At 37.1% G+C, this 27,603-nt stretch overlaps 1 protein-coding gene and 2 long non-coding RNA genes across 3 annotated transcripts in view; 2 read left to right on the top strand and 1 right to left on the bottom strand.

Annotated features, from left to right (window-relative positions):
- Nucleotides 1–27,603, bottom strand: part of kmo (kynurenine 3-monooxygenase) — a 78,552-nt gene that overhangs the window by 23,719 nt on the left and 27,230 nt on the right. The gene's annotated exons all lie outside the window — the stretch shown is intronic.
- On the top strand, nt 86–2,779 carry LOC308388030. The gene is made up of 3 exons (XR_013970027.1): nt 86–104; nt 1,275–1,301; nt 2,547–2,779. It is a non-coding gene; the product is annotated as an uncharacterized lncRNA (long non-coding RNA).
- On the top strand, nt 12,089–13,526 carry LOC308388029. Its single transcript, XR_013970026.1, has 4 exons — nt 12,089–12,479; nt 12,661–12,797; nt 12,884–13,106; nt 13,195–13,526. It is a non-coding gene; the product is annotated as an uncharacterized lncRNA (long non-coding RNA).

The raw sequence follows: 27,603 nt of genomic DNA, 5'->3' as shown, positions 1-27,603 counted from the left end.
TGCAGTATTGACTGTGATGCTGATTTGAGTTGTCTCATTCTGTATTTTTGTGCTTTGTCTTTTGTTACACAGAGTGAAAGAGATCTTTGGTTTTGCCTTTGCTGGTAAGTAAACAGTGATTGTAACTGAGGGAGTATGAACCTGGCATTGCGTAGCACATTTGGCAACTTACATACAGTAGTTTGACTTTTTGTGATATGTTTCCATTTACTGATGGGCAAAAACACAAAGTCAGGATTTATTACCTGTAGCAGCAAAGCCCTCACACAGGACCTCTGACTGTCCCTGAAAATGTCCCTGAAGTTTAATAGCCCATTTATGTATGATTTAAATTTCTTATGGCTTATTGAATCCAAACATAGGTAAATGTCAGTTGTTCATTTTCTCCTTATGTTTGTGGATTTAAGTAGCAGACAAAACAATGAAAGTGTTTTAGGGGAGTCAGTATAAGTGGTTGCTCAAACACTTAAGAGCTGCACAGGTATTGATTCATATTGTCTCTCAAATTCTGCTGATGTGTTACATTAAAGTCAGAACACTGTAGAAGTATTTTGTACAGTTAAGCAATAATGAAAAACTAAGAGAACCAGAGGTGTGAGTGGACATTGTTAGGTACATTACAGCCAGTGTGTCTAATTAGTTTATCACTTATTTGGTGAATATAATGTGTTTTAAAATTTAATAGAAAAGTTGCCAAAAAGGTACACTGCAAAATACATAAATATTCCTAGCAACAGGTATAATGAAAGGACTTTTTAGTGTAAAAATTTAAGACATTTAATTTTAATTACAAAACATGGTGCACCTCTGCTATTGTAACATGTCAATATTTAAAACTATTTTAAGATTTACATATTCATATCAGACATGACGAGGTTTTCTGTTGCTTCTGATTTATATAATTATTTTGTATCTAACATTTTTAAAAGTTTTGGCTTTCACACTTTAGTAGTACTGACCTGTTGTAGAAAATGTTGGAGCCACAAAGCTTCTGTGTAGGAAATATTTGGTATATCCTGCACTTGTGCCAACAAATATTGGTGGCTATTCTTTATATTTCTGTAGTAATGAATGCTTTTATTACACTTGCTACAGCCATGTGAGACGCTGCAGTTCATTTATCGCCTCTTTAGACTACAGTAAGCTCATAAAGCCTTAAATAAATTAAGAATTTTACTAGTTAATTTATGTCACAGTAAATTGGATTGTGTGTGAAGAGGCTCAACAGTCTGAATCATCAAACAGTGATCTGATGAATTGTTTCCTTTCTCTAGACTGCTGATCTGATCGTCTCCAGTCTGGTAAGTAAAGGTTTGTCTGAGGTACAGTGCTGGGAAATGTTTCTCATTATAGGACATTCAGTTTAGTGGAGTGAGTCAGCACAGCTCTTGGGAATAATCAGATCGTAGAAAAGTCTGTGTAAACATTTCCAGACTTACAGATCTCTCTTATCATCATAGTACATTTTTAATTAGGCCCTAATATCGGCCATGCTAAGTTTATTGTAGATTTAGTGGAGTGTGTATTAAACATGCCCCATATTTGACTGAAAAATGTAGAAACTGCTGTTTAGGAGTCATCTGTCTCCAAATTTTTCATTTTGCCAAAAGTCATACTGAGTAAATTATTTTTTACTTTTATGTTAACGGCTCCCCAGACATTATGATATACTGTTGAACCAGGTAAGTACACACAGAAACGGGAATTTGAGACCTTTGGGCATTTAGGATCATGTGAGTTGAGTGCTGTGAAGTGTTTAAAGCAGGTGGTCTGAAACTGTCTGCTCTGACTTCATTGTGTGGGTTTAGCTTGACCATATAATGTTTATAGTAAGTTACTGTAGCACCACATCTTGGTTTACAGACTGTGTTTGTTTTTATTGTGTTAATAGAATGCAAAAATGTCCTTAGAAATGTTCCACCACCATATGATAAACATTTTCATTCAGTTGAATCTAATAATGTACTGTACGACTCTTCAGTGTGTAATGATATATGTGTTCTGTATTTTTCGGACTGTAAGGCGCACTAAATTCTAAGGCACATTAAGCCAAACAAAACAGATAAGTGAAACTTTATTCAACTCATTTACAATAACTCTCAAAATTGTTCAGTTGTAAGACATAAAATACAGAACAATACACTCACTTTTCAGGATTTATGGACTGATGAATGTGGATTGATCAGTTTGAAATCTGCTTCATAAGCATGGCTCTCAACAGGTGCCAGGCCCTTATACACACACACCATATTATGTTGAAGCACAGTACGAATTACTCTACGAGGGTGCTGACTATGGTATCCATGCTCCGACAATACATCAAGTGGTGCTGCTTTGTAGCTTACCAAAGTCATACTAAAACATTTGACAGAGTGCCGTGTACCACATAGAATTGGTTTAAAATCAGTAAGCACAACCATACATAAGGTGCACTGTCTATTTTTGAGAAAATTAAAGGCTTTTAAATGTGCCTTATAGTCTGAAAAATACGGTAAAGCCAGGTTTATTGGAAGTGTGTCTAATTCCACTTTCTTTCTGTCTTACAGGTGACCTGCTGCAGAAAACCCTCTCCCTCTATCATTAACAAGCAATTCAGTCTGTCCTATCACTCTCCCTCTCCCTGCTCAATCTTTTTTGACAAGCCATTCTATCTTCTATCCATTCTCCGCCATGTGCTCTATCTAATTTGACAAACTTGAACCTGAGTTGAAACGCAATCCTGTGACTTGAAATCCAGTTTTACCAGAATCTAAGTTTTTGGAATTGAAGTTACCTGAACTTTGTCAGTCTGTATTCAGAATTCTGAGAGATCTCTGCTCTCACTGCTCCATCTTTCCTGTCGTTAAACTCTCTCACATCCAGTCATTTTTCTGGAAATCACAAGTAGAAAGTTAAAATTACAGTAGTAGAATTACAGTACAGTAGAACTCACAGTAGAAACTACTTACACAGCCCTACATTTGTCATTTTAATTTTGCATTACACTTTGGAATAAACATTGATTGGCTTACAGGTGCAATTGCTTTGATAAATTATATAAAATATACACCTCTTAAAGGTTTATTTGTAATAAGACAATCTGGTTATTTTGTAATATATACATTCAGACTGCTCTATTTACATAAATATTAAATTAGATTCAAATACATTTTTCAAGTCTGTTTCATTGACTATAACATTTGACTACAGTAAGTTTATACTAATATTATTTAAGGACAAACCCATTTCTATTACTCAGTGTAAGTATTGAGTTACAATTGTCATTGAGAAGCTGCCCTGAGGACCCAGACTTCCTGTTTCCTGACTGCTGCAGAACATCCAGCTGAAGAATCCTCATCGCCTGTCATCTGATCACCACACCACCACAGCTCCTTATATTTGCTTTAGATTTTAGATATCTCAAAGATTTACACAAAGTCTACTTCAAAGCTAAGAGTTTTATTATAGCCTGTTGATTGTTGAGATTTATTCTGCATATTACTTCACAGAAGTATAGACCTATTCATTAACCAGTCTGGTTAAAAAAAAAGAAGTAATAATATACAGTTGTTGAAAAAGCTACAATAAAACGTTTTTAAGGATCTTTCAATAACTTTTATATTGAGTTTGTATTTAAGCCAGCCTTTTACATCAATTAAACGGTCATAAGAACACTTTACCATTTGTATAGTTGATCCATTTAATAGAAACTTGAGGAGTTTTTCAGTGTTTACAGGTTGAGTTTTGTATACATTTGTGTATAAATACATATAAGGTCCAGTTTGTACTTGCACAAAATGCCAAGGAAAGGTCAAAGGTCACAGTCCCAGAAGCTTAGATGGCAAAAGCAGAAGGAACAGGTAAATCTTTCTCAGACCGGTGAGCAGGTAAAGGTGTCTGTTACAAGTATTCCCAGTCCAGAAGTGCAGCTCAGCGTTCAGACGGCCGCAGTGTCTTATGCAGATGTGGTAAAGAGAGGTGTTTGCTCATCATCTGTGCCAGATGCTAAAGTACAACAGGTAATCCAGACTGAACCCCAGCTAACTGTGCAAACGCAGCATGATGGAGAAGCTCCAGGACTGTCTCATGTACAGGTTACAAACAGTGAAAGTCGTCCACGAGTGAGTAGCATCTGTGCGTCTCGAAGCCAGGCCAATGCTAAGTATGGAAAGTACCGGAATCAGCAATGCATGGCGAACAGTTTGGTTTTCCTGTCATTCTTACACGAGGATGAATTCATTACCAGAGCAGATCTCAACCGTGTGTTGGACAAAGGCCATGCCGTGTATTCAGATGCCAGAAAGAGGTTTGTGAACAGCGTGTTTCTAGCCTGTGATGAACTTCCCACTGTGATCATCAGCCGCAGACACGAGTATCAAGTCGACATGTCTCAGTTTGCTCTTTATGGCACATTTGACGGTACAGATCATCTTCCGAGCCTTGAACAGGGACTACAGTGTTTGGCTTCAGACATTTGCTATGCTTTGCTAGTCATGGGAGGAACAGCCATTGCAGTTTCCAGGCTGACTTCAGGTGAATACGCATATTTTGATCCTCACCCACGTAAGTCTACAGGAATGCCATTGTCGCTAAGTGTAAGTGGTGGAACTGCAGTTATGTTAAAATTCACACGTCTTAACGACATGATTGACAGGATCAAACGTTTGTACCGAATGTTTTGCATCGCACCAACCTGCACTTATGAGCTACAGCCTGTTGAGTTCCACAGTGAAAACGTTGCTGACCAAAGAAATGCTGATGAAAACAGACAAACAGCTACAACTGTTCCAGCACCAGCTTTAAATGAACCTAAATTTGAAACCCCCAAATCCACTGAGAAAACACAGAAAACTGTGGCCGACACTTTAGCTACTGAAGTGATGTCATCCAGAGTGGATTATTCAAATGAGCCAGCTGCTGAGCTGAACAATTCTGATTATTTAGAAATAGAAACCTCTGCATCTTCTGTAAGAGACACTCAGGTAATAAAAGATTCTGTTCCTCTGAATGATTTAAACACTGCCTCCTGTTTAACTATGACAACAGATGAACTCTCACATAAACTGTTGAAGCATAATAAACAGCAAAGGAGAAAGATTAGGAGACGACTGTTGGTCCAAGAAAAACTACCACAGAGAAGGGAAAATCAGAAAAAGAAAGAAAGACAGATGTACGCTTTTGATGAAAGCTTTAAGGCAAAGAAAAAAGATTCTAGCAGAAAGTCTCATGATCCTGATCACAGACAGAAGAAGAGTGTGTACAAAAATAATCTGTGTAAACTCAATGCTACATATAGAGAGAAACAGAGAGAACATTTTAGAAAAATCTATAGAGATAGTGCTAAAATTAGAGAGAGAAAAAGAGAACGTGTCATAAGGATGTATAAAGAAGATTCTTCATTCAGAGAAAAGCAGAAGGAACGTATAACAAGAACATATAGAGAATCTCCCATTTTTCGAGAAAAGCAGAAGGAACGTATGAGAAAAACATATAAAGAATCTTATAGACAATCTCCTATATTCAAAGAACAGCAGAAGGAACGTATAAGAAGAAATTACAGAACTTGTGCTGGATTCAGAGAGAAACATAAAGCTTACATGAGGTCATATGTTTCTAACCTATATAAAGAAAGTGTAGAATTTAGACAGAAAAAAAAATGTTACATCACTAAACGTTATGGAGAAGAGAGACAATTTCAGCAGCAACACAAGGACAATATGAGAGAACGAATGAGAGTAAAATATTGGAACAGTATTTCTTTTAGACAGATGCATAATATCAGATGTGCAATGAAAATAAAAAGAAAATATCGTCAGATGCATCGACCAGCTGACAGTTTACAGTGTCATCCAGAGAACACTTTAATGAATGAGGCCATATCTCGTTTCAGATCCAACATTAAGTCAGCACCATCTTATGTTTGTACTGTTTGTCTAAAAGCTTCTTTTCCTAATCAGGTGAAAATCTGCAAAAGAGAAAATTACTCAAAACACCAAATTGTAGCTCAGCAGTGTCTAACTGGTAAATTTGTTCATGTGTGTGATGAAGCATGTCATGATCACTGCAGCTTTCCTGTTGAGAGAAAAAAGGAGTATATCTGTCACACGTGTCACAGTTCCCTCAAAAGTGGACGCATGCCAAGACTTGCTGCTGTCAACGGTTTAGAACTGCAGGATATTCCAGCTGAACTGTGCGATCTCAACATTCTGGAGAGACATCTGATTGCCAAATGCATACCATTTGCTAAGATTATTCCACTTCCAAAGGGCAGACAGAGACTCATACGTGGTAATGTGGTGTGTGTACCATCTGAAGTCCAACAAACAGTTGACAGTTTACCGAGGATCAGAAGCCAATCACAGATCATGAGGATAAAGCTGAAAAGACGACTGTGCTACAAAGGCCATCAGCTGTTCCAGACTGTCACCTGGTCTAAACTCATTCAAGCCCTGCGTAAACTCAAACAAATTCATCCACAGTACACAGATATTATTATCAGAGATGATGCATTGCTTTGTGATCCAACGTTACCTGATGATGACAGCAGTGATGAAGCCAGCATGGGAAGTGATGATTATGATGAAGCAGATTTAATGGAAATTGACAACTATGAAAAAGATGCCCTTTTGTGCGAAAGTGAGTCTGAAAGTGAACAAGCTATTAATATGCAATCCTGTGATGAACAACCAGAGGAACAAAATCCTGATGAACCAGAAAGTGATTTGAACAATGGAGGTTTTGCTCTAGAAAGTTGTCTGCAGCCTGTTGACATTTCAGAAGAGATTCTCTGTTTCACTGATAACACATATTGTGTGGCTCCTGCAGAAAGAAACAATCCTGTTAGCTTCTTCAGAACTCCTCATTTGGAAGCCATGGCATTTCCTGTGCAGTTTCCTACCGGTCAGAATACACTGGATGAAAAGAGACTTCTTAAACTCACACCAAGTGCTTACTTCAAGTCAAGGCTTTTCAACATTGATGCAAGATTTGCTAAAGACACAAATTACCTGTTTTTCTCACAGTTTGTCACTGAAATACATTTGGCTAATTCCAGCATGACAATACAGCTAAGGAAAGGTAAAACTATGACCAAAGATGGACGCAAAATCACATCGGGAATGTTACAAAGTAAGACAGAAGTAGAGAAGCTGGTAAGAAATAAAGATGCAATCAGATTTATGCAGCCACTCAGAGGAACTCCAGCTTACTGGCAGAAAACTACCAAAGATTTATTCAGTATGATTCGTCAAATAGGAACACCTCAGTTCTTTGTCACTTTCTCTGCTGCTGAGATGAGATGGCCTGAAGTGATTCAAGCAATAAAGAGACAGCAAGGTGAAGAGGTTGATTTTGAAGCCCTGGACTGGTCAGAAAAGTGTGAAATTCTAAGATCAAATCCAGTAACCACCATGCGAATGTTTGATAAACGTGTTGAGGCTTTGTTCAGAGATTTGCTTTTTTCTCCTGCACAGCCCCTTGGTGAGATCATTGATTACTTTTACAGAGTTGAGTTCCAGCACAGAGGTAGTCCGCATATACACATGTTGCTGTGGATTCGAGAAAAGGTAGAAGCAGATGTGGATGATGACCAAACTGTCTGTGACTTTGTGGACAGATACATCTCAGCTCAACTCCCTGATCCAGAAAAACAACCTGAACTGCACAAAAAAGTCTCTGAACTACAAAAGCACAGCAAGAACCACACAAAGACATGCTTTAAGAGTGTGAACTCTGGTTGTAGATTTGGGTTTCCAAAACCACCATCCACAAGAACAATGATTGTGAGACAGGATGAGGATTCAGACACTGAAGCTGCAAAAGCCAAACTCAGACCTTTGTTGAACCTGCTGAAGGAACCTGAAGCTGCTTCCCTCACCATAGAGCAGATTCTGTCACGATGCAACTTGACAATGAATGAGTATGAACAATGCCTCCAGAACATAAACAAGAAAACAGCTCTGATTCTGAAACGTGACCCAAAGGACTGTTGGATCAACAATTACAACCCAGACCTGCTTGAAGCCTGGAACTCTAATTTAGATGTCTCATTCATTTTGAATGCCTATTCATGTGTAGAATACCTCTGTAAATATATAACAAAGAAAGAATCTGGCCTCTCTGAATACCTGAAGACAGTTATTGATAACTCTGGAAACAACATGGTCAATGAATGTGATGAAATGAGAGCTGTGATGCAGGCTTACTCAAAAAAGAGAGAGATCAGCGCACAGGAGTGTGTGACTCGAGTCTGTGGCCTAAAAATGAAAAAATGTTCCCGCAGTGTTGTATTTGTACCAACAGATGATAACCCAGTAAAAATGAGTCGGCCCATGAGCTTCCTGGAAAGCACAACACATGACAGCTGTAATATTTGGATGACAAGTTTGAGTGATAAATACAAATGCAGACCTGAGACCCCAGAATATGAGGAAATGTCGCTGGCTGATTTTGCTGCCCTGTGCCGGTTGGTGAGTGGTCCAAATGAAGGAAAAGATGTGCTTCCTCTTCTAAACCAGCTTGGATTTGTACAAAGGCGAAAGAATGATAAACCAGCTATAATCAGGTATTACCACTGTTCACAGGAAAAAGATCCTGAGCAATATTATCGTCGACTGTTGAGACTTTACCTTCCACACAGATCAGAGCAGGAACTGAAACCACAATGTTTCCAAACCTATCAGTCCTTCTACAACTCGGGTTTTGTGCGACTTCCATGTTCAGACCACAGTGAGTCTGTGAAACGGATTGTGAAAAGAAATAAAGACAAGTATGAGAAGAACTCTGAGGATATTGAGAGTGCACTGGAAGAGTTTGAACAAAATAGGGATGTTGTGATCGATGAATGGTGTAATCTTGCTCCTGAATCTGAAGTTGTGAGGCTGCAATGTGATGAGAATCTTCCTGAGAGACATTCTGATGATGAGAACGAACAGGAGAATGTCCCTGACTACAGTCGTCAGTCTGATGCTGTAACAGAGATCAGAGCCATCAGAGAACAACCTGCAGTAGATCCAGCCGTGGTACGTGTAATGTATCAGAATCTGAACCAGAAGCAGGCCTGCGTGTTCTATACTATAAGAGACTGGTGTATTCAGCGAGTTTGTGGTTTGAACCCAGATCCATTTTTCTTCTATATCAACGGTGGTGCAGGAACTGGAAAGTCACATCTGATTAAATGTATTCACTCTGAAGCATCAAAGATCCTGAGCAGACTGCCTGCTAATGCAGAAGAAGCTGACATATCAAATCCAACTGTTTTACTTACTTCATTTACCGGGACAGCAGCTTTTTCTATCAATGGCTCTACATTACATTCTCTACTGAAACTACCCAGGAGTCTGAAACCACCCATTCAAGGACTTGGTAACCAACTGGATGAAGTCAGATCTGAGCTGATGAATGCAGAAATTATTGTTATTGATGAGATTTCAATGGTTTCAAAACCCCTTTTTGCCTATGTGGATGCAAGACTGAAACAAATCAAAGGCACTCAGAGACCTTTTGGTGGAATGTCAGTTTTAGCTGTTGGAGATTTTTACCAGCTGCCACCAGTGCGACAGTCTAAACCTCTCTGCGTTTACGATCCAGAACAGATTGACCTATGGCAGGAACATTTTCAGATGATCACTCTAACCGAGATCATGCGTCAGAAAGATGATGTGGCCTTTGCAGAGATGCTGAACAGGATTAGAGTGAAAGAAAAGACGGATGAGCTTTCTCAGTGCGACAGAGATTTGTTGTCACAGGCTGTGACTGCACCAGAAGAATGTCCAACTGAGGTCTTACACATTTATGCCACCAACAAGAATGTGGAATCCCACAACACAGATACCCTGAAGAAGCTTCATTCAAACATCATAATCATCACTGCAGACGATTTCCAGAAGGATAAACGTACAGGCAGAATGGAACGAAGAGACAAACCATTTACAGGTGGGAGAAATGATTTACCTGACACTCTGAATGTTGCTGAAGGAGCTCGAGTCATGCTGACCAGAAACTTGGACACACTAAACGGTTTAGTCAACGGTGCTTTTGGTATACTGGTAAAGGTGGTGAGATCTGAAAATGATGGACACATAATCAAACTGGGGCTCAGAATGGACAACCGGCAGCCTATGAGACACAACCGCAGTGCTAATGCAGCATCTGATGATCTGGTTTACATTGAGAGAGCAGAGGAGAGTCTGAAGTTTAAAGGAGCGGTACGCAGACAGTTTCCTGTAAAGCTAGCATTTGCCTGCACAATTCACAAAACTCAGGGTCTTACAACACAGACAGCTGTAGTTTCAATGAAGAACATTTTTGAACCAGGTATGGCTTATGTTGCTCTCAGCAGGGTGACGTCTCTCAGTGGACTCTATTTGCAGGACTTGGATGAGAAAAAGATTTACTCCAATCCCGAGGTAACTGCAGCGCTCCAAACCATGAGACAAGCCAGTGTTGAGGAAATGATGCCTCTTCTTCAGGTCAGAGAAACAGCCAGCAGACTTGACACTCTTACACTGATCCATCACAATACGGAGGGTTTGCCATCTCACATCAGTGACATCAAGAGTCATCATGAAATGTGTTTAGCAGATGTTTTGTGTCTCACAGAGTCTCACCTCCAAGGCTCCTTTGTTGCAGACAGTCTTCATTTGGACGGCTACACCATGTTCAAACGCAACAGACATGTGTCCTACACAAACTTTCCTCACATGGCCAGCAGAAGTGGTGGTGGAGTTGTTGTGTATTTGAGGAATCATTTTCAGGTTCAGGTAAAACAGTATCTGCATAATGTCACTGATCTTGAGTTTTTAGTGTTGAAGGTTCAGGCTCCATTCCCTGCACTCATTGCTGTTGTGTACAGACCCCCTGACTACAGTTTGACACCATTCATGCAAAACCTGGTAAGTCTTTTAGATTCCCTTGAAATAATGGACTGTCACCCAATCATTGTGTGTGGAGATTTTAATGAGAACCAGTTGCAGAGTGGAAGAAAACAGATTCTGGAGCAGTTTCAGTCGAGAGGGTATTCACAGCTGATCACTTCTGCCACTACAGACAAGAACACCCTGCTTGACCTCATTTTTATTTCTCAGCCAGATCAATGTCTCCATTCCGGTGTTCTGAGATCATACTACAGTTACCACAACCCTGTGTTTTGTGTCCTGTCCTCGAGCCAATCATGAAGTCGTCTGGTGAGTTTTGAAACAATTACAGATCATGTTTGTTACAGAGTTTACTGATTGTAGAGTATGAAAAATATTTTTCATTGGAAAAAATTGTCTTCCCTACTCTGTCTGTAAGAAGACCCTTTCTTATTGCAATGTTATTAATCATGTCACCAAATCATGGCTGTACTTCATGCAGAGCCGGGAGATCTGCTTTCTGTTATCATGCACCTCAGATCTGAAATATACTGCATTAAACGGACATAATTTATTTTTTATTCTCATGTTTTAAATGACTAAATCTACTTATACATTTTTTCATGGATGTTAATTGTCATCTCCTTTTTTGATACTTTTTTTACTCTGACGTATGTATCTCAACAAACGAGATCTTCCCCTCCAAGATGCTTTCAAATATGAAATAGTAAATAAATAAATCACAGATAAATGCAGGTATTTATTATGGGTCACATGAATAAATACAGACAATTATATTTTCTTGATTATAGTAAATTTTGTAGAATCAAATGTTTTTTGGATGAATGAGGTTTTGCTTATCATGTTTTACAGGTAAAAAATGTTAAAAGTTTTAAACTATCTTTAGGCTACCAGAGATGTCTATAATTATACATTATGTAGAGAAAAACATTTTTACAGCTTACAGAATTTGTATAAAAACTGATTTAGAAGTACATGGAAAGTTTCTGCATCCATTTTCTGACTTGGCCTTTATCTGGGTGGGTTTGGGTTTGGGTGGATAAAGGCCAAGTCAGAATTCTCTGAGCAGCTGGAAAAAGCTGCTAATAAACAAAGACATCAGAAAGCGGGGGCTTTAGGTGTAGCCCCCGCTTTCTGACGCACTAATTAGATTTAGTAACTGACACCCCATACCAGCATTATATAGACACTTGGGGGCTGAGATGGGTGGGTGGGGAGGGGGGGTGGGTGGTGTTAAAAGCACTTTATGTTTTGTAGATGTATTTTTTTCAGACAGGGCACACACAGTCCTGTTTCCTTTGTGGGAAAACCTTCAAACTTCACCATCCTCAGCTGAAACAACAACATCTTAACACCATCTTCATGAACTGCTGAGCCAAACCTGATCCATCAGTGCTGGACTGCACAGATAACTACATGCCACACAGAGACTGCTGTTTTATGAACTGCCATACCAGTATGTCTTCAATGGAGAAGATGACACACCCATCACCTGACCTCCTGCCTGATCTGGAGACCATCATGATGCTGCCACACTACACACCTCTGAGACCATGAATGATGACTCCTACTGAGGAAACTGTATTTCCTGTCAGAGATGCTCAGTGATCCTCAGAGCAGAGAGAGGTATGATTCTTTATCTTTGATAAAAAATGTCAGTGTTTTTAATTCAATTAATTAATTAAAATCCTGTTTAGTGCATAAATAATTCCACACTCAAATGATTATACTTGTTGACACTTTTTGAGTTTTAATTCACATTATGGATTACAAATCTATGCTTTTTCTACTCTGTCTCTCTGTGCAGGTATTGCTGTCTTCTGAGTTCTTCAGTGTCCCAACTGAGACATTCAAACCTCATTGCAGAGCTCATGTCTTTCCTCACCATCATGTGAGTGTGAGATTGCTCTGGATTCTGGTTATGTGGCCTGCAGCACCTATAAGGTATTTCAACATTGTTCATTGCATAACTTATTTGTAGTTTTTAGGCCTTAACACAAATAAAATGTTCCTTTTTCTGTATTTTTTAGAACAAGCTCGTCCAGTGTGCCTGCATTCCAGCTTCTTAGACTCTACTCAAGTGGACAGAGTATCAGTGTTTGGCCACTCTTACAGACACCGACTTCTGTCAACTCACTGCTACTGATCAGGCACCTGACTCCAGGAAGACAGAGGGCTGCAAGCCTGTCATCGTTTCCAGTGTGGCTTTGTATTCTTGGGGTAGCATCAGATTTTTCCCACAAATATTCAAAGGTAACACTTATTTTAAGCGTAGTTATTAAGTCAAAAGTCTTCCCTTGTGTTAATTTTATTTTTTTTATTTGTTTTTGTTTTCTTTTAGATTTATGTGCAGTGATCGGATGTGGTGGAGCTTTGTTAACTGTGTGGAAAACATCTGTTTGTGATGATATTTACAATGAGGCTTTAAGGTGACAGTTTCCATGTAATTTCAATCCTTTTACTAAGCAAAAACATGTTTGCAATTAACATATTTTTTTCAGTTTTGTCTTTTGGATTTATGGTTAACATTCCTCTGTGACAGCAAATACTAAACTGGTCCAAGTAACCAGCATATCATTGGTCAAAGGCAAAAAGGACCACATGTCACGCTAGCAATGAATTATTGACTGTGTTTGTGTCACCAGATTTAACAAACAATATCAGACATATGAAACTGAACTCTGGATTAATGTGCAGATTTTTTTTGTGTTTTTTTTATTGTTGAATAATTATTTTGTAGAACAAACCCAATCTATTTACCCAAACAATGTAACTTGTTTGGGTAAATAGTGGATTAATATATCTAAGTCTATAAGTATAGCAAGCTGAATTCATACAGACACACAGCTCTAAATCCTGGATTGTAGAATGTACAAAAATGATCATGTGATTATTATGGACATTTAAATAACTATATCTATTGAACCATTACATGTATTCTTTTTAGAAATTACACAATCTCAAAATGTGAAAAAAGAAAGTGTTTAAGAGAAAAAATAATGTGTGTTTGTATGAATCCTGCCTTAGTATGGGGTGTCAGTAACTACATTAGTATAGAGTAGGTCTAACAGTGGTTTTCCACATCTGCTCTAATACAGCGGTCCCCAAACTTTTTTGCGCCATGGACCGGTTTATGCCCGACAATATTTTCATGGACCGGCCTTTAAGGTGTCGCGGATAAATATAACAAAATAAAACTAGTACCGGTACCGAAAAAAAGAAAATTTATTCATAACACACGTCAAAAGATCCAGGAAAACCGAGTAAACGATAAAAACGATAACAAAATAACGCTGAAAACCGATAAAAACCCTGAAAACGATACATTTCACACCTGAGCCTCATCTCTCGCGGCCCGGTACCAAACGACTCACGGACCGGTACCGGTCCGAGGCCCGGGGGTTGGGGACCGCTGCTGTAATATATATAGATAATGGGTCAGACATATAAAGTCATTTTGAAAAGTTCATAAAGGTCACATCCATTTATATGTGTTCCTCTTTATCATTTTATATCTGGTCACACAGCTGACTTGAGTTTTGATCAGAGTAGAACCATAACATTCATGCTAATGGTTCTGCTGTTTACAGTTACTTTATGATGGATTTCAGCCTGGTCACAGCACTATGTGAAAAGATGTTAGAGGTAAAGTTAGGAAAATTAATACCTCATCATAAGTCACTCTCTAACGCAAAGCAGTGATTATTTTTCACTGTAATTTATTGCACAACAATGTTCTTTATTTGATCCTTGTTTCTTTAAATATGCACATCGATTGTTCAGCTGTGTGACTCTCCACACCTCAAATATATCACAATGTGGACTTCATTTTGACAGTATTTTGTAGATTGATGCCATATTTATCATCAAATCAGGAAACTGTAAACTAATTGAAAAAATGAAGCTTATGAAAATTTTAATGTGGCATAGGAACATGTTGTTTATCCTTGCCGAATGGTATTTAGACAAAACTCCAGCAAATCAGAGGATATATTTTTGTCTCTCACTTGCTATATATGTGTATATTTTTGCAGTTAATAGCCTATCATGTGTCTGCGCATCTTAGGGCCATAAACATAAACATGGCAAACAAGGATATGTTCACAATTCCAACAAATGCTTCAATTGTTTGTATAGATGTTAGATTAATTTCATTTGCATTTTCTATTAATATTTTTCTGTTTGTCCCAAATGGTATTTTTATTTCTTTATGCCATTATTGTAATCATTGGAAACAACTGAGTAAATATTTTGTATCATATGTTTCTAAAAATATTTGAATGTTCTACTTTTCTACTACTGGTTTTCTACTTTCTAAACTTTCTGCCACTTTTTGGCATTTCAATAACATTATTTTTGGGTGTTTTTATCTCTGACCGCAGCATCTTGTGCATTTATTACCTAAATGTTGTTTGTGTGGGTTTTGCTTTTGTTTTGTTTTTTTGCCATTTTTAGATTTCACCAGCTGTGCAAACTCCGCAATTTTACCTTGGTTTTGTTCCACATTAGTTTATCTGCCGGCATGTTTTCTTCCTTTTCTAATGTTTTTGGTAATTTTTCACAGTTAAACAAGTAACTTTGAGGTTACTTCAGCATTTTCAGCTGTTATCTGTTGACAGTTTTGCCTAATTATTACATTTCTGCAAATTTCTAGCAGTTCTGATAAGTTGTAATATTTCTGCCAAGTTTTTAATTTTCTACTAAATTATTTCTGCTAGGTTACACTACTTTTGTTTGTTATGTTATGTTATGTTAAGGTATGTTATTTTAAATTATTGCATTTCTGCTAAGTTATTACATTTTTCTTAACTTGATATTGTTCTGCAAAGTTATTAAAATTTCAGCAACTTTTTAAACACTGACTTTGATTTCTTCAGCTTCTTCAACTATTTTCAGCAGACAGCTTCAGCTTTACAGTTTCCTCTAAGTTATTGCAGTTCTGCTAAGTTATTACATTTTCGCAAAGTTCTTTTGCTTCTGCAAAGTTTTTACAATTTCTGCAACGTTTCAGCTTTTTCAGCTATTTCTTGCATACAGCTTCAGCTTTTAAGCATCCACACTGCATTTTCGCAGGAAATGCAAATTTTTCTAGTTCTAGTTGCTTCCGTACACTTTTCGCCGTTTAACTACTTCCACAATTTTTGTGCTATTTTCACCGTTCAAACTTTAAACTATTCAGCTATTTTTGCTAATTCCTGCTACGATTTTTGCTATTTTTAACTATTATACTTTTTAAAATATTAAGCTTTTTTCCTTTAATTTGTCCCATTGAAATGAATGGGAAACTTCTGCAATTCTGCTAAATTTTGCCTGTTTTTGAAACTTAACTACTTCCTCATATTTTCACCTAGAACAACCATTCAAATTTTAAAATGTTCACAAATTATTTGGCTATTCAGGTATGATTCAGCTTTTTCAAATCTTTTACTGTTTTACTTTTATGCCTCTTAAAGTTTTGAGTTGCAAAATTGTGATTTTTCACAAAATACATGTGTTGTTATGGTTGCTATGCTCTTGGCTTCCAGTGTGCCACTGAAGGTTTTGCAATTTTCACTTCATGTCCGAACAACTTCCTGCTACTTGCTCAATTTTCACTCAACTTCCACAAATTATACATCAAAACGTAGGTATTTTTGCTGGCTTTCAGAAAATGTCACCATCATTGTTGTGGGATTTATAGAATTTTTGCAAATCTCCTCAGACTAACACAAGGTCAGAAAACTCTCCATATAAAGTGAATGGAGAGCTTGTTCAAAATCACCGCTGGATTTCTGTAATGAGAGGCATATTCGAATCGTCATATCTCCTTAACGAAGCAAAGTTAAGACATGAGGCTTGTCCCCGAATATCTTCAGACACCCCTGACGCTCACAATTCAAGAATTTCTTTCTCACCTATTACCGTTCTGAAATGAGTTGGACTTGTTTGAGGGTAGGAAATTCGTCCTTCGCTCAGATTTCTTCAGATTTCAAACTGTGGAAATGAACCACTTTTTTCTCTCGTCATAACTTTTTGTTGGATTTCCACAGAGACCTGAAAATTTCCATGATTGTTCACCAAAGCCTGCTGTCTCTTACGGTGAAAGAATGATATCGATACTCCAAATAGATTTCAAGTCACAAAGCGTTGTTTGAGGGCAAGTCAAGGCAGTTTTTGCTTCGCTCTACTCAGTTATGGTGCATTAGAAGTCAAATATCCTTAATAATTCATATTTTAATGATAAATTGTAAACACTGGAAGATTCCCCCATCTCTTCTGAACAAAACGGTGTAAGAATGACCGCTCTAGCCCCTACGGTTTGGAAATTATGGTCATTTGTTTGAGGGGAGTCCTCACTATGAGAAATAGGCTGCAATAATCCTGTGCCTCTCTGTGCTGCGTGTGTAAAAAGAGGCACCTGTTTTGGCGGGAAAAAGTACACAGGCTCTCTGATTGGTGGATTCAAATTCAGCAGCTCCCAGGCTGACCTAGAAACTTACTTCTCTCTCCCTGTGCAATTTTTTGCTGATTTTTTTCATTTAACAAGTATATTTGAGGGACCCTCAGCATGTTCAGCATTTTTTCAGCTGTCCATTTTGCTTTTCCAATTTTTCTGTTTAACTTATTACTATTGTGCTAAATCATACTATTTCTGCTATTTTATAAGATTTGTGCCTAATATAGTATTTCTGCTAAATTACAGTATTTCTGCTTTTTATACTATTTGTGCTAAAACATAGTATTTCTACTAAATGTAGTATTTATGCTTAATCATACCATTTCTGCTTTTTATGGGATTTGTGCCTAATATAGTATTTCTGCTTTTTATAGGATTTTTGCTCAAACATAGTATTTCTACTAAATGTAGTGTTTATGCTTAATCATCCTATTTCTGCTTTTTATAGGATTTGTGCTTAATATAGTATTTCTGCTAAATTATAGTATTTCTGCTTTTTATAGTATTTGTGCTAAAACATAGTATTTCTACTAAATGTAGTATTTATGCTTAATCATAGTATTTCTATATATTTCTGCCAGGTCCCCAGGCAGCCAATCCTCTGTGAGGACTTAGACATTCAAATTTTCAAATCAGGGCCTGCACGGTTTCCCAGCCAATCATATATGTGTCCTGAGGCATTCAAATTTGCATATTGGGGCCTTCATGGCTTCTAAGCCAGCCAATCATATCTGAGGGCTGAGGAATTCAAATCCACAAATCAGGGCCTGCACGGCTTCCCAGGCAGCCAATCATATATGTGGTCTCAGGCATTCAAATTTGCATATTGGGGAATTCGTGGCTTCTAAGTCAACAAGTCATCCATGTCGTATATCTCTAAAAATTCACATTTTAATGATAAATTGTTAACACTGGAAGATTCCCCCATCTCTTCTGAACAAAACGGTGTAAGAATGACCGTTCTAGCCCCTACGGTTAGGAAATTATGGTCATTTGTTTGTGGGGAGTCCTCACTATGAGAAATAGGCTGCAATAATCCTGTGCCTCTCTGTGCTGCGTGTGTAAAAAGATGCACCTGTTTTGGCGGGAAAACGTAAACAGCCACTCTGATTGGTGGATTTAAATTCGGCAGCTCTCTCCCTCTGTGTCTGTCTGTGTGTGTGTGTGTGTGTGTGTGTGTGTGTGTGTGTGCGTGTGTGTGTGTGTGTGTGTGTTTAGTGGGAGAGAGAGGACCCTGCCCTTATTTGGCAGCATGTCATTGTAGGATTTAAATTGAATATAGTTAGACTGGTTGACTGGATTAGAGCCTGTGTTTGTGTGTCCCTCTGTGCATTTCTGTTTCAATATGCCTCCATATTTGTAATTTTGTAAGTTATTACTATTCTGCTAAATCATAGTATTTCTGGTACTTTTCGGTACTTGTGCTAAATACAGTATTTCTGCTAAATCATACTATTTCTGCTTTTCATAAGATTTGTGCCTAATATAGTATTTCTGCTAAATTATAGTATTTGTTCTTTTTATAGGATTTGTGCCTAACATAGTATTTCTGCTAAATTATAGTATTTCTGCTTTTTATACTATTTGTGCCTAATATAGTATTTCTGCTTTTTATACTATTTGTGCCTAATATAGTATTTCTGCTTTTTATAGGATTTGTACCTAATATAGTATTTCTGCTTTTTATACTATTTGTGCCTAATATAGTATTTCTGCTAAATTATAGTATTTCTGCTTTTTATAGTATTTGTGCTAAAACATAGTATTTCTACTAAATGTAGTATTTATGCTTAATCATAGTATTTCTATATATATATCTGCCAGGTCCCCAGGCAGCCAATCCTCTGTGAGGACTGAGACATTCAAATTTTCAAATCAGGGCCTGCACGGCTTCCCAGCCAATCATATAAGTGTCCTGAGGCATTCAAATTTGCATATTGGGGCCATCATGGCTTCTAAGCCAGCCAATCATATCTGAGGGCTGAGGAATTCAAATCCACAAATCAGGGCCTGCATGGCTTCCCAGCCAGCCAATCATATATGTGGCCTCAGCCATTCAAATTTGCATATTGGGGAATTCGTGGCTTCTAAGTCAATAAGTCATCCATGTCATATATCTCTAAAAATTCATATTTGAATGATAAATTGTCAACACTGGAAGATTCCCCAATCACTTCTGAACAAAACGGTGTAAGAATGACCGCTCTAGCCCCTACAGTTAGGAAATTATGGTCATTTGTTTGAGGGGAGTCCTCACTATGAGAAATAGACTGCAATAATCCTGTGCCTCTCTGTGCTGCGTGTGTAAAAAGATGCACCTGTTTTGGCGGGAAAACGTAAACAGCCACTCTGATTGGTGGATTTAAATTCGGCAGCTCTCTCCCTCTGTGTGTGTGTGTGTGTGTGTGTGTGTGTGTGTGTGTGTGTGTGTGTGTGTGTGTGTGTGTGTGTGTGTGTGTGTGTGTGTTTAGTGGGAGAGAGAGTACCCTGCCCTTATTTGGCAGCATGTCATTGTAGGATTTAAATTGAATATAGTTAGACTGGTTGACTGAATTGGATCTTGTGTGTGTGTCTCTCTGTGCATGTGTGTTTCCTCATGTGTACATATTTGTAATTGTGTGGCTGTCATAAATTTTTTTTCAGATTTTTGTCATTTAATAAGTATATTTGAGGGACCCTCAGCATGTTCAGCATTTTTTCAGCTGTCCATTTTGCTTTTCCAATTTTTCTGTTTAACTTATTACTATTGTGCTAAATCATACTATTTCTGCTATTTTATAAGATTTGTGCTTAATATACTATTTCTGCTTTTATAGGATTTGTGCTTAATATAGTATTTCTGCTTTTTATAAGATTTGTGCTTAATATAGTATTTCTGCTAAATGTAGTATTTATGCTTAATCATATTATTTCTGCTTTTCATAGGATTTGTGCTTAATATAGTATTTCTGCTAAATTTAGTATTTCTGATTAATTATAGTTTTTCTACTAAATCATAGTACAGTATTTCTGCTTTTTATGGGATTTGTGCTAAAACAAAGTATTCCTACTAAATGTAGTATTTATGCTTAATCATACCATTTCTGCTTTTTATAGGATTTGTGCTTAATATAGTATTTCTGCTAAATTATAGTATTTCTGCCAAATTATAATATTTGTGCTAAAACATAGTCTTAATTTAAAATTACAATATTCATAGTTCATCACAGTGTCTCTGGTAAATCACAATATTTCTGCTCTGTTGTACTATTTTTCTAAATCATAGTGTTTCTGTAATGTTTAAGTATTTTTGGCTAAATATATTCTTTCTGTTATCTTATACTATTTCTCCTAAATTCTTGTATTTTTGAGAAGTTATCATGTTTCTGGTAAGTTACAATATTTCTGCTAAATTCTGCTATGCTATTGTATCTCTGCCAAGTATTATGTTTCCTCTAAGATATTGCAGTTCTGCTAAGTTATTCCATTTTTGCAAACTTCTTTTGCTTCTGCAAAGTTTTTACAATTTCTGCAACTTTTCAGCTTTTTCAGCTACTTTTTGCATACAGCTTCAGCTTTAAAGCATCCACACTGCATTTTCGCAGGAAATGCAAATTTTTCTAGTTGTGTGGATGCTTTAAGCATCCACACTATTGAGTTCCTGTTTCTCTTTATTCTTTATTATTATTATTATTATTATTCTAGTTGCTTCCGTACACTTTTCGCCGTTAAACTACTTCCACAATTTTCAGCCGATTTTCACCGTTCAAATTTTAAACTATTCTGCTATTTTTGCTCTTTCCTGCTACGATTTTTGCTATTTTTAACTATTATACTTTTTAAAATATTAAGCTTTTTTCCTTTAATTTGTCCCATTGAAATGAATGGGAAACTTCAGCAATTCTGCTAAAATTTGCTTGTTTTTGAAACTTAACTAGTTCCTCATATTTTCACCTAGAACAACCATTCAAATTTTAAAATGTTCACAAATTATTGGGCTATTCAGGTATGATTCAGCTTTTTCAAATCTTCTACTGTTTTACTTTTATGCCTCTTAAAGTTTTGAGTTGCAAAATTGTGATTTTTCACAAAATACATGCGTTGTTATGGTTGCTATGCTCTTGGCTTCCAGTGTGTCACTGAAGGTTTTGCAATTTTCACTTCATGTCCGAACAACTTCTTGCTACTTGCTCAATTTTCACTCAACTTCCACAAATTATACATCAAAACGTAGGTATTTTTGCTGGCTTTCAGAAAATGTCACTATCATTGTTGTGGGATTTATAGAATTTTTGCAAATCTCCTCAGACCAACACAAGGTCTCAAAACTCTCCATATAAAGTCAATGGAGAGCTTGTTCAAAATCATCGCTGGATTTCTGTAATGAGAGGCATATTCGAATCGTCATATCTCCTTAACGAAGCGACTTTAAGACATGAGGCTTGTCCCCGAATATCTTCAGACACCCCTGACGCTCACAATTCAAGAATTTCTTTCTCACCTATTACCGTTCTGAAATGAGTTGGACTTGTTTGAGGGTAGGAAATTCGTCCTTCGCTCAGATTTCTTCAGATTTCAAACTGTGGAAATGAACCACTTTTTTCTCTCGTCATAACTTTTTGTTGGATTTCCACAGAGACCTGAAAATTTCCATGATTGTTCACCAAAGCCTGCTGTCTCTTACGGTGAAAGAATGATATCGATACTCCAAATAGATTTCAAGTCACAAAGCGTTGTTTGAGGGCAAGTCAAGGCAGTTTTTGCTTCGCTCTACTCAGTTATGGTGCATTAGAAGTCAAATATCTTTAATAATTCATATTTTAATGATAAATTGTAAACACTGGAAGATTCCCCCATCTCTTCTGAACAAAACGGTGTAAGAATGACCGCTCTAGCCCCTACGGTTTGGAAATTATGGTCATTTGTTTGAGGGGAGTCCTCACTATGAGAAATAGGCTGCAATAATCCTGTGCCTCTCTGTGCTGCGTGTGTAAAAAGAGGCACATGTTTTGGCGGGAAAAAGTACACAGGCTCTCTGATTGGTGGATTCAAATTCAGCATCTCCCAGGCTGACCTAGAAACTTACTTCTCTCTCCCTGTGCATTTTTTTGCTGATTTTTTCATTTAACAAGTATATTTGAGGGACCCTCAGCATGTTCAGCATTTTTTCAGCTGTCCATTTTGCTTTTCCAATTTTTCTGTTTAACTTATTACTATTGTGCTAAATCATACTGTTTCTGCTATTTTATAAGATTTGTGCTTAATATAGTATTTCTGCTTTTAATAGGATTTGTGCTTAATATAGTATTTCTGCTTTTTATAGAATTTGTGCTTAATATAGTATTTCTGCTTTTTATAGAATTTGTGCTTAATATAGTATTTCTGCTTTTTATAGGATTTGTGCTTAATATAGTATTTCTGCTAAATTATAGTATTTCTGCTTTTTATAGTATTTGTGCTAAAACATAGTATTTCTACTAAATGTAGTATTTATGCTTAATCATAGTATTTCTATATATTTCTGCCAGGTCCCCAGGCAGCCAATCCTCTGTGAGGACTTAGACATTCAAATTTTCAAATCAGGGCCTGCACGGTTTCCCAGCCAATCATATATGTGTCCTGAGGCATTCAAATTTGCATATTGGGGCCTTCATGGCTTCTAAGCCAGCCAATCATATCTGAGGGCTGAGGAATTCAAATCCACAAATCAGGGCCTGCACGGCTTCCCAGGCAGCCAATCATATATGTGGCCTCAGGCATTCAAATTTGCATATTGGGGGAATTCGTGGCTTCTAAGTCAACAAGTCATCCATGTCGTATATCTCTAATAATTCACATTTTAATGATAAATTGTTAACACTGGAAGATTCCCCCATCTCTTCTGAACAAAACGGTGTAAGAATGACCGCTCTAGCCCCTACGGTTAGGAAATTATGGTCATTTGTTTGAGGGGAGTCCTCACTATGAGAAATAGGCTGCAATAATCCTGTGCCTCTCTGTGCTGCGTGTGTAAAAAGATGCACCTGTTTTGGCGGGAAAAAGTACACAGGCTCTCTGATTGGTGGATTCAAATTCAGCAGCTCCCAGGCTGACCTAGAAACTTACTTCTCTCTCCCTGTGCATTTTTTTGCTGATTTTTTCATTTAACAAGTATATTTGACGGACCCTCAGCATGTTCAGCATTTTTTCAGCTGTCCATTTTGCTTTTCCAATTTTTCTGTTTAACTTATTACTATTGTGCTAAATCATACTGTTTCTGCTATTTCATAAGATTTGTGCTTAATATAGTATTTCTGCTAAATTATAGTATTTCTGCTTTTTATAGGATTTGTGCTAAAACATAGTATTTCTACTAAATGTAGTATTTATGCTTAATCTTAGTATTTCTATATATTTCTGCCTGGTCCCCAGGCAGCCAATCCTCTGTGAGGACTTAGACATTCAAATTTTCAAATCAGGTCCTGCACGGTTTCCCAGCCAATCATATATGTGTCCTGAGGCATTCAAATTTGCATATTGGGGACTTCATGGCTTCTAAGCCTGCCAATCATATCTGAGGGCTGAGGAATTCAAATCCACAAATCAGGGCCTGCACAGCTTCCCAGCCAGCCAATCATGTATGTGGGCTCCAGGTATTCAAATTTGCATATTGGGGAATTCGTGGCTTCTAAGTCAACAAGTCATCCGTGTCATATATCTCTAAAAATTCATATTTTAATGATAAATTGTCAACACTTGAAGATTCCCCCATCTCTTCTGAACAAAACGGTGTAAGAATGACCGTTCTAGCTCCTACGGTTAGGAAATTATGGTCATTTGTTTGAGGGGAGTCGTCATTATGAGAAATAGACTGCAATGATCCTGTGTCTCTCTGTGCTGCGTGTGTAAAAAGGATGCACCTGTTTTGGAGGGAAAGAGTGCACAGGCTCTCTGATTGGTGGATTCAAATTCAGCAGCTCCCAGGCTGACCTAGAAACTCACTTTTCTCTCCCTGTGTGTGTGTGTGTGTGTGTGTGTGTGTGTGTGTGTGTGTGTGTGTGTGTGTGTGTGTGTGTGTGTGTGTGTGTGTGTGTGACAGAGAGAGAGAGAGAGAGAGAGAGAGAAAGGCTTTTAATGGGATGATCTCATTCTAAGATTCAAATTCAATATATTTAGACTGGTTGACTGAATTGGATCTTGTGTGTGTGTCTCTCTGTGCATGTGTGTTTTCTTATGTGTACATATTTGTGATTGTGTGGCTGTTATAGATTTTTTTGCTGATTTTTTTCATTTAACAAGTATAGTTGAGGGACCTTCAGCATGTTCATCATTTTTTTCAGCTGTCCATTTTTGCTTTTCCAATTTTTCTGTTTAAGTTATTACTATTGTGCTAAATCATACTATTTCTGCTATTTTATAAGATTTGTGCCAAATACCGTATTTCTGCCAAATATAGTATTTCTGATTAATTATAGTTTTTTCTACCAAATCATAGTACAGTATTTCTGCTTTTTATAGGGTTTGTGCTTAATATAGTATTTCTGCTAAATTATAGTATTTCTGCTTTTTATAGTATTTGTGCTAAATTATAGTATTTCTGCCAAATTATAATATTTGTGCTAAAACATAGTCTTAATTTAAAATTACAATATTCATAGTTCATCACAGTGTCTCTGGTAAATCACAATATTTCTGCTCTGTTGTACTATTTTTCTAAATCATAGTGTTTCTGTAATGTTTAAGTATTTTTGGCTAAATATATTCTTTCTGTTATCTTATACTATTTCTCCTAAATTCTTGTATTTTTGAGAAGTTATCATGTTTCTGGTAAGTTACAATATTTCTGCTAAATTCTGCTATGCTATTGTATTTCTGCCAAGTATTATGTTTCCTCTAAGATATTGCAGTTCTGCTAAGTTATTCCATTTTAGCAAACTTCTTTTGCTTCTGCAAAGTTTTTACAATTTCTGCAACTTTTCAGCTTTTTCAGCTACTTTTTGCATACAGCTTCAGCTTTAAGCATCCACACTGCATTTTCGCAGGAAATGCAAATTTTTCTAGTTATTATTCTAGTTGCTTCCGTACACTTTTCGCCGTTAAACTACTTCCACAATTTTCAGCCGATTTTCACCGTTCAAATTTTAAACTATTCTGCTATTTTTGCTAATTCCTGCTACGATTTTTGCTATTTTTAACTATTATACTTTTTAAAATATTAAACTTTTTTCCTTTAATTTGTCCCATTGAAATGAATGGGAAACTTCTGCAATTCTGCTAAATTTTGCTTGTTTTTGAAACTTAACTACTTCCTCATATTTTCACCTAGAACAACCATTCAAATTTTAAAATGTTCACAAATTATTGGGCTATTCAGGTATGATTCAGCTTTTTCAAATCTTCTACTGTTTTACTTTTATGCCTCTTAAAGTTTTGAGTTGCAAAATTGTGATTTTTCACAAAATACATGCGTTGTTATGGTTGCTATGCTCTTGGCTTCCAGTGTGTCACTGAAGGTTTTGCAGTCTTCTCTTCATGTCGGAACAACTGTTTGCTACTTGCTCAATTTTCACTCAACTTCCACAAATTATACATCAAAACGTAGGTATTTTTGCTGGCTTTCAGGAAATGTCACTATCATTGTTGTGGGATTTATAGAATTTTCGCAAATCTCCTCAGACCAACACAATGTCAGAAAACTCTCCATATAAAGTGAATGGAGAGCTTGTTCAAAATCACCGCTGGATTTCTGTAATGAGAGGCATATTCGAATCGTCATATCTCCTTAACGAAGCAAAGTTAAGACATGAGGCTTGTCCCCGAATATCTTCAGACACCCCTGACGCTCACAATTCAAGAATTTCTTTCTCACCTATTACCGTTCTGAAATGAGTTGGACTTGTTTGAGGGTAGGAAATTCGTCCTTCGCTCAGATTTCTTCAGATTTCAAACTGTGGAAATGAACCACTTTTTTCTCTCGTCATAACTTTTTGTTGGATTTCCACAGAGACCTGAAAATTTCCATGATTGTTCACCAAAGCCTGCTGTCTCTTACGGTGAAAGAATGATATCGATACTCCAAATAGATTTCAAGTCACAAAGCGTTGTTTGAGGGCAAGTCAAGGCAGTTTTTGCTTCGCTCTACTCAGTTATGGTGCATTAGAAGTCAAATATCTTTAATAATTCATATTTTAATGATAAATTGTAAACACTGGAAGATTCCCCCATCTCTTCTGAACAAAACGGTGTAAGAATGACTGCTCTAGCCCCTACGGTTTGGAAATTATGGTCATTTGTTTGAGGGGAGTCCTCACTATGAGAAATAGGCTGCAATAATCCTGTGCCTCTCTGTGCTGCGTGTGTAAAAAGAGGCACATGTTTTGGCGGGAAAAAGTACACAGGCTCTCTGATTGGTGGATTCAAATTCAGCAGCTCCCAGGCTGACCTAGAAACTTACTTCTCTCTCCCTGTGCATTTTTTTGCTGATTTTTTCATTTAACAAGTATATTTGAGGGACCCTCAGCATGTTCAGCATTTTTTCAGCTGTCCATTTTGCTTTTCCAATTTTTCTGTTTAACTTATTACTATTGTGCTAAATCATACTATTTCTGCTATTTTATAAGATTTGTGCCTAATATAGTATTTCTGCTTTTTATAGGATTTTTGCTCAAACATAGTATTTCTACTAAATGTAGTGTTTATGCTTAATCATCCTATTTCTGCTTTTTATAGGATTTGTGCTTAATATAGTATTTCTGCTAAATTATAGTATTTCTGCTTTTTATAGTATTTGTGCTAAAACATAGTATTTCTACTAAATGTAGTATTTATGCTTAATCATAGTATTTCTATATATTTCTGCCAGGTCCCCAGGTAGCCAATCCTCTGTGAGGACTTAGACATTCAAATTTTCAAATCAGGGCCTGCACGGTTTCCCAGCCAATCATATATGTGTCCTGAGGCATTCAAATTTGCATATTGGGGCCTTCATGGCTTCTAAGCCAGCCAATCATATCTGAGGGCTGAGGAATTCAAATCCACAAATCAGGGCCTGCACGGCTTCCCAGGCAGCCAATCATATATGTGGCCTCAGGCATTCAAATTTGCATATTGGGGAATTCGTGGCTTCTAAGTCAACAAGTCATCCATGTCGTATATCTCTAAAAATTCACATTTTAATGATAAATTGTTAACACTGGAAGATTCCCCCATCTCTTCTGAACAAAACGGTTTAAGAATGACCGTTCTAGCCCCTACGGTTAGGAAATTATGGTCATTTGTTTGTGGGGAGTCCTCACTATGAGAAATAGGCTGCAATAATCCTGTGCCTCTCTGTGCTGCGTGTGTAAAAAGATGCAC

This window comes from Rhamphochromis sp. 'chilingali' (assembly GCF_963969265.1).
Source record: "Rhamphochromis sp. 'chilingali' genome assembly, chromosome: 20".
Taxonomy (NCBI): Eukaryota; Metazoa; Chordata; class Actinopteri; order Cichliformes; family Cichlidae; genus Rhamphochromis; species Rhamphochromis sp. 'chilingali'.
The sequence above is the reverse complement of the archived record's forward strand: the minus strand, read 5'-3'. Positions and strand labels throughout refer to the sequence as shown.